This window comes from Lepidochelys olivacea (genome assembly GCF_965140295.1).
Source record: "Lepidochelys olivacea isolate rLepOli2 genome assembly, chromosome: 6".
Lineage (NCBI taxonomy): Eukaryota > Metazoa > Chordata > Testudines > Cheloniidae > Lepidochelys > Lepidochelys olivacea.
In genome coordinates, this window is record NC_140416.1 from 121,861,932 (window position 1) to 121,872,723 (window position 10,792).

The window sequence follows — 10,792 nt, forward strand, 5'->3', positions numbered from 1 at the left end:
TAGGGTGACCGGAGAGCAAGTGTGAAAAATCGGGAGCGTGGGTGGAGGGTAATAGGAGCCTATATAAAACAAAGCCCCAAAATCGGGACTGTCCCTATAAAATCAGGACATCAGGTCACCGTAGTAGAAGCAATTGGACCTGCATCCCTACGTGCACAACCAGGCCTACTTTTTAAAAAACCAAAAAAACAAAACTGGCTTTAAAAAGTCTTTGAAATGACAAAAATAAGATGGTTGTGTCCTGAAACATCCTCTGTGACGGTGGTACAGTCCTTTAGGCAATGACTTGCACAGTGTAAAAAATCTCTGGATTTTGTTGCAAATCTTGTGATATTTGGTATTTCTCTCACTGCCCCAGCTGCTGGACTCAAGACAATACAGTAGATTCGCAGCTTTCACTTTAAAAAAAGTGAGTTTCTAGCCCTCAGAGTTGCCGAGAAAAGCTTAAAAACAGGAACCTGTTAGTATCACAAACTGGAAGGCCAATTAAGCAACCCCAAAATGCATTATTATTTAAATCTTGTGATATGCAAACCAACCTCATGCTGCTCGACGGTTTGGGATCAACAGGACTTCTACCTTCAAATGGAATTATCTGACAAAGGTTGCCAGGCCCTAGTGAGTGGATGTTGGAAAACCTAACGATACAGACCATTATATTTCTTTACGCCCAGATCCTCAAGGGAATTAGGAGCCTAAATAGTTCAATGGGAGTTAGACACTTAAATACCTTTGAGGATCTGGGCCTTAATTCTTGTTTGGATCCTTTCAAGGCAATGTGAGACTTTAGGCTTCTGGCTTGTGAACTTCTCTGGGAGACATATACCTTCTTATCCAGCTTGGCTAGGAAATATTTATATTTTGTTTGCTGCAAACCTGTTTTTTCTAACACCTCCCTTTCCTCTATACTTAAATTATATTTGGCTTCTTGGCTAAAGATTGGGTAATAATTTCCAAACAGGCAGACAGGTTCCAGATGCTCTTCTTTTTCATAGCTGAAGTAATGTTATCATAAGTCCCGAATAGACACCATTTCCCAAGCTCCAGATGGCCATCTGGGTTGCTGGAGATCTTTGTTCAAGGGCTGCCAGATTTTCCCTGCCATTTTGTTAAATTATAGCAGGTATTTAGTTATCGCAATTTGTCCGAGACTTAGGTTAAATATCCACACAGAAGATGTCTCAAATGGGGGCCTGTTTTTCCTAAGAAAGATTTACTGATGTGAGATAGGCGAAAGGATTCTGTCCTTTACCTAAATGGCTGCAGCATATTGAGCTGTTTTATGTAGTCACGATACAGACCTTAAATATTTTGCAACATTCAAGAATTGTGTATGACTAGATAAAAAGTTACTCATTACAGATTAAAAAGACGCAAAACAAAATAATCTCATGGAATATCCGGCCCTGGGAATCTGTTTCCAAAACAGAGTATAAACAATTAGTTTGTCACAAGGAGTTATTCATTCTTACCGCGATTTGTCATATGGTCAAGTGAAGGGAGTGGGGTTTTCCTCTCATAAAGCAGGGTATTATTTTAGGCTCAGACATTTACATCAAGAAAATACATTTTCCATGACTCCACATGTCCTGGAGTAATTAATTTGTAATGTCCTCATCTTGAAATCTCCTTGCTTCAACTCCCTCAAACATGGAAAAGCCATGTATTTTTCTTGCTACAAAATGTTCCAGTATGGAACTGAAGCCAGAAAAGCAGAAATGTGTCATCCCAAACTCTGACTGGGATGATTTAGTTGGGGTTGGTCTTGGTTTGAGAAGGGGGTTAGACTAAACAACCTCCTGAGGTTTCTTCCAACCCTAATCTTCTATGATTCTATGACCTGCCTAGTTCTATAAAAACCAAACCCAGGTCCCAGTGAAGTCAGAGACAATTTTCCTTTGGCTACTGTGAGCCCAGGATTAGCCGTCACTGCTTGTCTTTAAAGAGGATTTTTTAAAGTGAATGTGTGCTCATGTATGATAGATAGAGAAAGCTCGAACATTCAGGAGAGAGTAGATTACCTTAGAAATATCAGGAATATTAACTCTGATTTCCCCTAGTTTTGCTGAAGGACTTTCCATTCTCCAAAATGTTAATTAATCATTGAAGTTAAACAAAACCAAAACCAAACAAAAAGGGGTGTGAACAATCTAAAAATGCTTCCCCCTTTCTATTGCTCAACTTTCATTTGCCAAGGCCTGGCCTACGGGCCCTCATTGCACCCATTTAACTTAATCTCTTAATAAATCAAATTAGTTAAATCAGTTCATCTCCCTTGCATGGACGATCTTAAACTGGATTAAGGGTGCTTGGCATCAATTTAGCTTAATTCATAACTAGCATTTAAAAAAAAACTTAATGAACAATTCCATATCTAATCACAAAAATATCTGAATGACTGAAAATGCTTAACGTCAAGCCAAACCTGAACAATAACTGCTTAAAACAGCTCGTCATGCTGCAGATGTCACAGTTCAGGACAATTGCACCTTTATTCCGCTCTGTGGTCCAGCGAGACTCCTGGTTCCTCAGCCATCACCTCTCTTGAGTGGAGACCTGCATCTCTCTCCCTCCTGACCAGGTTTTTCCTGGATGCACAGTTCCCTGCCTACACTGTGATATCCCCAGAAAGGCAGACTGCTTAAACAGGGCAGTGTCTGTGCTTTGCTATCTTTCTGAAGGCTATAAACAGCATAATTGCCACAGTTATGAGTTACCACAGAAGTCTTTCTAAGCAAGCACATTTATTCTTAAGGTGAAAACACTATAGAAACACATATTAATAGCAATAAAAGAACCTATGTGCATGCTAATAAGCTTGTCAGAGAGCACCCATCAGTTTTGTGGGGTCTCAGTAGGCCCAGGAAGGATTGGGGCCCCCCTCAAACCAGTCTCGGCTATTTGCTGGATCAGAAAGAGGGCCCTAAATCAGTTTAAACTCCGGCTATTTATCCAAAAATCCTTCATTTGTCTCTGGCGAATCTAGCTGGAATTATTCTATGCGAGCCTTTCCAGATGGTGGTATTTCTCTGGTGGTGTTGCAACTTGAGTGAATTTGGCCAATCACCACCCCCACCCCGCACCTCCTCACTCATTCTTAGTTCCTGGAGGAGCTGTGGTCACTCTTTCCCATGAAATTACACACAATCCCTGGCCCAGAGTGCTTACTACAATAAAATCTCCCAGAGATATTGCAGGAAATTGCCAGATCTGCCAGAGCAGTTGTTCAGGTAATGGACAGAATCCTTTCACCTATCTCACATCAGTAAGTCCTGCCTCAGGAAAGGAAGTTACAACAAACGGAATTAAGCTAAACCAATTTTAGCCACTCAGTTTGATTTAAGTGTGTCTACACAAACGCAGCAAACTGATTTAGTTAAATTGGTATAATTTCTATGTTTCTTTTAGCTATTGGGACATTGTCATCTTCCTAGTTGTTCAGTCCCCGCAGAGTCTCTTAGCCTAGATAGGACCTTTAATGCCAAAGTGGATCCTAATGAGTAATCCATGAAGTTCCTAGTATGAACTGTACAAAATCCAGCTCATTCTGGCATCAGAGCTTTGGGTGTAACTCATACAAAGAGGGTGGTTGTTTTTTTTTAGTCTGGTCACTGTTGGGTAGTACAAGTTAAAACTGAGTAATGTAGGTTGTTTCCATGGTAACAGAGTGTGATTCACTAAGAGGGTAAGACACAAGAGGGAATAAACATAGACTAGTGTGATTACATATCACAATCACATAATGGGAATGTCCATTCTGTAATGACCTTGTTCAGCACAACTTCATATTCAGTGTACATATGTTACCTGATCTCGACTTATAAAACAGGTTTAAGACTAAGCGCTCATGGTTATTGTATTTTTAATAGGTGACACTGTGATGTAAAACACCCTCTGCCACGCTAGCTGGAGCTGCTGATGACCTTCAGTGCCGGCCTCAGGCAGAGGGTCAAAAAGCAGGGCAGAGACCCCAAACTGGTGTTTCTATAATTGTCTAACCTATAATTAGATTTCACCAACCCAGTAACGTAAGTGTGAACTCCTAAAGCATTATAACAGTCTTACCATAGAGTCGCAGCCCTGGTCTACACTACAAGTTTAGGTTGAATTTAGCATCGTTAGGTCGATTTAACCCTGTACCCGTCCACACGACCAAGCCTGTTTTGTTGACTTAAAGGGCTCTTAAAATCAATTTCTGTACTCCTCCCCAGCGAGGGAAGTTGTGCTAAAATCGACCTTGCTGAGTCGAATTTGGGGTAGTGTGGATGCAATTCGACAGTATTGGCCTCCGGGAGCTATCCCAGAGTGCTCCATTGTGACCGCTCTGAACAGCACTCTCAGTTCAGATGCACTGGCCAGGTAGACAGGAAAATCCCCGGGAACTTTTAAATTTCATTTCCTGTTTGGCCAGCCTGGCGAGCTGATCAGCACAGGTGACCATGCAGAGCTCATCAGCACACGTGACCATGGAGTCCCAGAATCACAAAAGAGCTCCAGCATGGACCAAATGGGAGGTACTGGATCTGATCGCTGTATGGGGAGAAGAATCCGTGCAGGCAGAACTCTGTTCCAAAAGACGAAATGCCAGTATATTTGCCAAAATCTCCAAGGGCATGATGGACAGAGGACACACAGCAGTGCCGCGTGAAAGTTAAGGAGCTGAGGCAAGCTTACCAAAAAACAAAGGATGCAAATGGTTGCTCTGGGTCAGAGCCCCGCACATGCCACTTCTATGATGAGCTGCATGCAATTCTAGGGGGAGCCCCTACCACTTCCCCACCACTGTCCGTGGACACCTGCAAGGGGGAAGTCTCACACAATAGGGATGAGGATTTTGTGGATGAGGAAGATGAGAAGGAGGAGGTTGAGGATAGCTCACAGAAGGCAAGTGGAGAATCCCTTCTCCCCGGCAGCCAGGAACTGTTCATCACCCTGGAGCCAATATCCTCCTAGCCCTCCCAAGACGGGATCCCAGACCATGAAGCCAGAGAAGGCACCTCTAGTGAGTGTACCATTATAAATATAGTACAGGGTTTAAAAGCAAGCGTGTTTAATGATTAATTTGCCCTGAAGACTTGGGATGCATTCGCGGCCAGTATAGCTACTGGAAAAGTCTGTTAACGTGTCTGGGGATGGAGCAGAAATTCACCAGGGACATCACCATGAAGCTCTCCTGGAGGTACTCTCTGTGTTAGCCTCAGGAGAATGATATAATTCATGGCCACCTGGTTGAAATACGGGAAATTTGTTTAAGGGGACATTCAGAGGGCCCATTCCTGCTGTTTGCCTTTGGCTGAAAAGAAATCACCCCTTTTTTTCCTCCCGCAGCTGCAAATGTTTCTACACTCCCCCATCATCTCCATCCCAGAGGCTAGCGCAGATTAGAAGGCAAAAAAACCGCACTTGCGATGAAATGTTCTCAGAGCTCATGCAGTCCTCCCACACTGAAAGAGCTCAGCAGAATGCGTGGAGGCAGACAGTGGCAGAGTCCAGGAAAGCATTAAATGAATGCGATGAGCGGAGGCAGGAGCACGATGAAAGGAGGCAGGATGCAATGCTGAGTCTAATGGGGGAGTAAACTGACATGCTCAGGCATCTGGTGGAGCTGCAGGAAAGGCAGCAGGAGCACAGACTGTTGCTGCAGCCCCCGTATAACCGCCTGCCCTCCTCCCCAAGTTCCATATCCTCCTCACCCAGATGCCCAAGAACGTGGCGGGGAGGCTACGGGCACCCAGCCACTCCACCCCAGAGGATTGCCCAAGCAACAGAAGGCTGGCATTCAATAAGTTTTGAACTGTAGTGTGGCCTTGTCCTTCCTGCCTTCCCTCATCCACCACCCCACCCGGTACTTCCCTCCTCACCCACCCCTCCCAGGCTACCTTGCAAGTTTTCCCCCTATTTGTGTGATGAATCTATAAAGAATGCATGATTTTGAAACAATAATGACTTTATTGTCTCTGAAAGTGGTGATCGAAGGGGGGAGGTCGGTTGGTTTACAGGGAAATAGAGTCAACCAAGGGGGCGAGTTTTCATCAAGGAGAAACAAACAGAACTTTCACACCGTAGCCTGGCCAGTCATGACACTGGTTTTCAAAGTTTCTCTGATGTGCAGTGTGCCCAGCTGTGCTCTTCTAATTGCCCTGGTGTCTGGCTATGCATAATTGGCCACCGATTTGCCTAAACCTCTCACCCCACCATAAAATTCCCCCCCTTACTCTCACAGATATTGTGGAGCACACAGAAAGCAGCAATAACAATGGGAATATTGGTTTCGCTGAGGTCTAACCTGGTCAGTAAACTGCACCAGCGAGCTTTTAAACATCCAAATGCACATTCTACCACCATTCTGCCCTTGCTCAGCCTGTAGTTGAACTGCTCCTTACTACTGTCCAGGGTGCCTGTGTACGGCTTCATGAGCCATGGGAGCAAGGGGTAGGCTGGGTCCCCGAGGATAACTATAGGCATTTCAACATCCCCAACAGTAATTTTCTGGTCTGGAAAGTAAGTTCCATCCTGCAGCTGTTCAAACAGACCAGAGTTCCTGAAGATGCGAGCGTCATGCACCTTTCCTGGCCATCCCATGTTGATGTCGGTGAAACATCCCTTGTGATCCACCAGTGCTTGCAGCACCATTGAAAAGTACCCTTTGTGGTTTATGTACTGGCTGCCAAGGTGGTCCGGTCCCAAGTTAGGGATATGTGTTCCGTCTATCGCCCCACCACAGTTAGGGAACCCCATTGCAGCAAAGCCATTTAGTATGACCTGCACATTTCCCAGAGTCACTGACCTTGATAACAGCAGCTCAGTGATTGCATTGGCTACTTGCATCACAGCAGCCCCCACAGTAGATTTGCCCACTCCAAATTGATTTCTGACTGACTGGTAGCTGTCTGGCGTTACAAGCTTCCTGAGGGCTATTGCCACTCGCTTGTGAACTGTGAAGGCTGCTCTCATCTTGGTATTCCTGCACTTCAGGGCAGGGGAAAGCAAGTCACAAAGTTCCATAAAAGTGCCCTTACGCATGCGAAAGTTTTGCAGCCACTGGGAATCATCCCAGACCTGGAACACTATTCGGTCCCACCAGTCTGTGCTTGTTTTCTGGGCCCAGAATCGGCGTTCCATGTCATGAACCTGCCCGATTACCACCATGATGTCCAAATTGCCAGGGCCCGTGCTTTGAGAGAAGTCTGTGTCCATGTCCTCATCACGATCGTGATCGCGCTGTCGTCGCCTCCTCGCCTGCTTTTGCAGGTCCTGCACATACTGCAGGATAATGCACGAGGTGTTTGCAATGCTCACAACAGCAGCGGTGAGCTGAGCGGGCTCCATGCTTGCCGTGGTATGGCATCTGCAGGAGAGCAGAGTTGCAGCAGAAGCGGTGGATGACGACGGATGCCACGAGAATAGATATTTATACAGAATGACGAGAGGACCTGTGAGGTGGATTCATGGCACCAGGAGAGCAGAGTTGCAGTGGAAGTGGTGGATGACTACGGCAGTTAGCAGTCCTACTGCACCGTCTGCTGACAGCAGTATGGCATCTGCGTGGAAAAAAGGCACTAAATGATTGTCTGCCCTTGCTTTCGCGGAGGGAGGGGCGACTGACAACATGTACCCAAAACCACCCGCGACAATGTTTTTGCCCCATCAGGCATTGGGAGATCAACCCAGACTTCCAATGGGCAGCAGAGACTGCGGGAACTGTGAGATAGTACCCACAGTGCAACGCTCCAAAAGTCGATGCTGACCACGGTAGTGAGGACGCACTCCGCCGACTTAGTGCGCTTAGTATAGACATACGCAATCGACTGTATAAAATCGATTTCTAAAAATAGACTTCTATAAGATTGACCTAATTTCATGTTGTAGACATACCCTTCATGATAGTTGGTCACTTTACACCAAAAATCACAACACTATTCAGGTTAGTCCCAATCACAAAGGACCAGTCACTTAGCCCAAGTCAGTTTGCACCTTAGATCTCAGCCTAAAGACGATGCTTGCAGCCAATTCTATAGTAAACTATGTAAGGATTTATTAACTAAGAAAAGAAATGAGAGAGTTATTACAAGGTTAAAGCAGGCAACATATATACACAGATGAGTGACAGTTACAGGTTTAAAAGGTGACTGAGTAAAAGTAAGCTGTTAGCTCTGAATGTATTTTATGGCTAACCCAGGCCTGTTTTGTAGCTCCAGCCTGGGGAGAGTCCAAACAGCGAAAGAGATAACACATTTTCTTGTCAGCTCTTTTTATTTCTTTCTTCCAGAATTCAAGCTGAGGGGACCTAGCCTCTTTATGGGTGCAAGGGGGTAATTAATAAAGTCTTTGTATTGTGATGCCCCACGATGGCCAATTTAGTTTTGATAGGTCTTCTCGATGAACAGGAGATGATCTCTTTTGACTGGGTTGACAGTTACCATGCAAAAACTTAAATATTACCTTACAGCAGATGATAAAGAAATTGAGAGATTAATGAATGCAGCAATTTACATGTATTTTATAAAGTCTAAAAACTAAATAAGTCCAACACCCATCTTAACCATTCTGACAGACAGGTGAAACAGACTGGTTTCCAGCAATGAATTTGTCAGTGCTTAGCTGAGCCTAAGCCTTGGCGAGAGCTAGCCCCTGGTCTGCCAGTGTCCCAACCTCATTCCCCCTCCCTTACTAAATCCCTGGAGCCCTAAGAGGACCTCAATGTAGAGCACAAATCACAGGAAAATGCTAGATAGATGCTAGATGGTTGGGCAACCTCTGTGTTGGTTGATAGAGCCCCAGTGCCACCCAAAAGCATCTAAAGATGGTAAATTTCAAAATAGTTGGATGCTTTAGTAATGAGAGCTGCCACTTGTGCCGTTAATGGCGGCGATTAACATTTCTATAGAGCTTTCAATCAGAACAATCCCAAAACATTTTACACATAGAATATTCTGTACATAGGACTCATATCACCCCCTACTGACATGCAGCCACCTCTGAAGTAAAAAGAGAGCAGCTGTTCAGCATTACACACCAAAAATGCCCAACATTTTACAGCAGGAAATGAAGAAAACTGTAATCAAGTGAAGCTACAAGGGGAATTATATGAGGCAGTGTGTGACTGCAAACTGGAATTTCTCCAGCATAGTGTTTTAAGCACACTCTATATGTCAAAGGTGCCGTATGGGTTTTTAGTGTCCACAAGTGGCCCAGGCCTTGGTTTTATGTTCCCTCCTTCTGAGGTTGATCAAATCCAATAAAAAATCTTTATTGGCAGGCCAAGCTGTACAAATATTGCCAAATTATAAAAAAGATGGAAAGCTCAGACAGGGGAGGAAGATGCAATGTATCAAACATCATCTGCCCAGGTTAGAGACACTGGAATGCCCAGGTTGGTGGTGGCGGTGGCGTGTGGAAGGGCATTTATCTCTAGTGCCTAGTTGTTGTTAATGTCCATTCCTGGTTGTGAGGCAGATGCCTACATGCCACAATCGGCTGTTGCTTTCATTTCTCCCAGAGTTGCATATGGTATTTCTTCCTCACTTCTGGATGGAAAAGCAATTCTGAGGGCTTGAGGGACTATCTTCTGGCAAACCTGAGTATCTTGGCTAGCAGAGTAGAAAAAGTCTCTTTGTATAGATATCTACCCCGGCCCAGTTCTAATTTTCAGGTTGTGATCACTAATTGTATACATGGGAAGAGTTGCTAGCTGATTGTATTGTGCTGAAGGGATCAGCAAGTGGGTCCAGTGGCAGTGTAGTTTGTTATAATTTTTCACCTGCCCTTCCCAGGGGGTTATGTATTGTCTTTTCAGACTTCTGTTTTGTTCCTAAGATACTTATATGGCCCCTATAACGATAGTATCTGAGCATCTCACAGTCTTTAATGTGCTTATGCTCATAATTCCCCTGGTAGGTGGGGCAGCGCTATTATCCCCATTGTACAGATGGTGAACTGGGGTACAGAGAGGCTAAGTGACTTGGCCAAGGTCACACAAAAGTCTGTTGCAGAACAGGGAATTGAACCCAAGTCCTATGCTAGTGTCCTAATCGCTGTAGTATCCTTTCCCCCTTCCACAACTTATGTGTCATTTGGATTTGGGTGGGGTTGTTTGACAGATGTAGCAATGCCAGGGTCTGGCTGTGGTGTGTTCTTGTGGTTTCTGGTGCTTGGAGGTCCACAGATGCAGTGTTGTTAATCCAAAGTGCTCAAACACTTTTGAGTCAGGCCCTCAAAAAAGCAGTGGGATCAGCTGCAAAGACAGGAGAAATTTAAACACAATGACTCGGGGTCCAGTTCATTTGCAATCTGATTACAAGGCCTTTAGGGGTTATGTTTCCACATCTTTCTCCCCACCCAAGAGGGCTAGAAACCGGCCTTATTCAAAGTAACAGCAGCTCAGCCTCTCACTTATTGCTGGGACTCCAGGAACTGGGGCCTTCAAGGGTCCCTGAGTCTCTGGGGGGCGGGGGGGGGGGGGAGGAGAGAGCCGGGGGGGGGGGGGGAGATTCCATGGGTGGAGGCCCCTCGGGTGGTTGGAGAGGGACCTGAACATCTGTATGGAGGTGGGGGGAGCGCTACGTGGCTGTGGGGGAGGTCCCTGTGGGGTGGGGTGAGTCTCCAAGTCTTTGTGGGGGGGAGCTCCAATTTTGTGCGTGGGGAGTTCCCAAGGGGAGGGGAGCCCCATGTGGGTGGGGAGGACCCTAAGTCTCTGTAGGAAGGGGGGTGCCCACTTGGGGGTAGCCCGTAGGGGGAGGGGCCCCGAGTCTCTGTAGGGATTGGGAGCCCCAGGTCTCTGTGTATGTGGGGG